The 2,703-nt window shown below is 42.7% G+C and overlaps 1 protein-coding gene across 1 annotated transcript in view; it reads left to right on the forward strand.

Annotated features, from left to right (window-relative positions):
* Positions 1-2,703, forward strand: part of PTPN22 (protein tyrosine phosphatase, non-receptor type 22) — a 54,010-nt gene that overhangs the window by 7,424 nt on the left and 43,883 nt on the right. The window lies entirely within an intron of this gene.

Raw genomic sequence — 2,703 nt, forward strand, 5'->3', positions numbered from 1 at the left:
GGCCACATTTCTTTAGTTTTTCTTTTCTTTTAGTTCTGAGAATAAAAGGTCGGACCATATGTTTTTGCGATACCAGGGCTTCCTTAACTTTCTTTTGCTTGGAGGGGTAGAACGGCTAGGATGGGGAGTAGAGACAAGTGAGAGACATGGAGAGAAACATAAACTCAAAACTCAAGGTAGCCTAGGGTCAATGCGATTAGACTTCCCAGAGGAACTCTGTATCTCCTCTGAGGGAACTGTGGTTATTGTTATTGATGCTGTGGCAGCTGAGTAGGCCTCATTCATCCTATAACCCAGCATATCAGATGGCATTGGGTATCTGATAGTACCCATAATGTATTCTGCAATACTTCCAGCTGCCGTTTCAGAGTCGTAAGAACTACAGACTTTAGCTCTTCCGCTGTGAAGGAGTGGGAAAGATAAGGAAACTGAAGAGTATAAAACCTGAAGTTAAATCATGATTCTGTCATCAACCAAATTATCAACTCTTCAACATGTTCCTTAATCTCCCCAAGTCTGTTTTCTAACTTCTCAAAAGCGGGAAATAATCCATATCTCACAGGGTTGTCGTGATGATTAAATATCAATAATAATCAATTGTGGTCATTCATTCAGTAATATTTATTGAGAACCTACTATGCACCAAGTTCTGTTCTAGGCGCTGAGGATACAGAAGTGAACAAAACAAAAACCTTTGTCCTTGTGGAGTTAACATCCTGGCTCCAGATAGTAGATGTGAAAACACTCTGAAAAGTCTGGAGTGATTAGATATTACGATTGAGTGGTTACATATGATAACGGAAAACCCTGTGTCAGCTCAACTTGGATAATATCGTGGTGTCATGCTCTAATTGCCACTGGCCAGGCAGTCTGAGTCCCGCTGAGTAGAGTTACCAGGAAGGGAGGTAGGAAGGGAATCATGGCCTGTGTCTGTTTAGACGTGTGCCCGCCTCTGGCCTGTAATACCTGGGCCAAATTCACCCAACACTTAGAGGGAAAAGGGAGATGAGGGGCAGTGCCAGCCTCTGTTTCATTTCAGTTGTGATTTTTAAAATAATGTAGACTCTATCCTTAATATTTTATCTCTTCTTAGCTCAGTCATTATAATCTCTCACCAAATTATACAGCCACTTTACCTCCTGTTTTCTCTGCTGCTAGCTTTGCTTCACCTATAATCAAAGTTTCGTTCAACACCCAAGTGATCTTTTAATACCACTAATCTGGTCATTTTTTTTTTCCCTGCTTAAAACCCTTTTATAGTTTGTATTTTTTTCCGCTGTTTAAAATTGTGAAATATAATGCACTTTTAGATAAGTGCATAAAATGTGTATAATTACAAAGGAACCGCCACCAAATCAAGGACTAGAACATTGTCAGATCTCAAAAGACCTCTCCAGACCCCCTCCCCGGTAAGGTCCCTCACCTCCGCCCCCACCCTGTCCTACCCTGCCCTAGCAATAAGCACTGTCCTGACTCCTGTATTAATCACTTCCTTGCTTTTCTAGCTCCTGATTTTAAAGACCTTGCTTTTGGGTGGTGATTAAGTGGAACCTCACCGTTCACTGACTCATGTCCTCCAGTGGAAAAACAGAATCTTGCCCTCAGCCCCACCTAAAGATTCAGCCGAGATACCAGACAGAGTAGCTTTGGGGGGTTTGGGGAGTGGCGAATGGGTCAGGTTGCTTGCTTGGACAAGTAAGTAACTGCTGTTAAATTGGAGTTCTTTCTACCTGGTCACGTCCCACATCCCACCTTAAGCCCTTAACATATTCTTCCAGGATTTGAAGTTTCTGAAGTTTAGGCCACCGTTCCCCTAAACAGTGGTGCCTTGGTGGGAATTATCCAAAGTCGTCTCTACTTTCAGGTGGACACTCTGTGCCCCCTGCCGGGTCCACGGCTTAGGCTTCAGTCCCCGCTTGCCCCTCGGCGGGGCATCTGCATACAGAGCACATAGCCCTGCTACGACAGCTAAAGCCAGCACCTCGCTGCTTGCGCCTTTTCCCTGGGTCAAAGCCAAATTCTGTAACCTTTCTGTAGCCGAAACTGCCACTGACCACTCATGCATTCATTCAAATATTTACTGAGTGCCTACTATGTGCAAAGCATTATGCTGGATGCTGGCATTGCAACGCAATGCTCCATGCTTTGATGGAGCCTCTCGCCTAAGACATCAGAGGATGTCTAGAGAGGCCGACATTAGACAACTAATTACTCTATTAAATATTTAATTATAACTGATAGTCTTGGTGGGGTGTCAAGGAAGCATCACATGTATTATCTTGTTTTCTACTTGTTAAAAAGGAAACATAGGAAGCAGTGATGGTCTCCGACTTACCTATGAGGAAAGTGAGGCTCTGAGAGGTTAAGTAATTGGCCTAAGCTCGCTGAGCCGTTCAGCCATTGACATGAAATTTAACCTGGATCTGTCATTACTGAGCCTGTGAATTTAATCCTTATAAAATAGTGTCTTGCTTCAGCCAGTAACACCAAGTCCCTCAAAGGGCCTCGCCTGAGGGCAAGTCCCTAGGTAGTATGATTTCTAAAATGCAGAAGCTGCAACGTGCAACTACACTATTAAAAATTTCTTAAAGATTTTTTTTTAAATGGTCCTATTGTTGTTATGCTTATAAAACAGTATTATTAGAAAATAAATTCACCATAGTACCAACAATCCAACAAATACAAACTTTTTGTGTGTGGAAA

This window comes from Pteropus vampyrus, unplaced genomic scaffold (genome assembly GCF_000151845.1).
Source record: "Pteropus vampyrus isolate Shadow unplaced genomic scaffold, Pvam_2.0 Scaffold6, whole genome shotgun sequence".
NCBI lineage: Eukaryota > Metazoa > Chordata > Mammalia > Chiroptera > Pteropodidae > Pteropus > Pteropus vampyrus.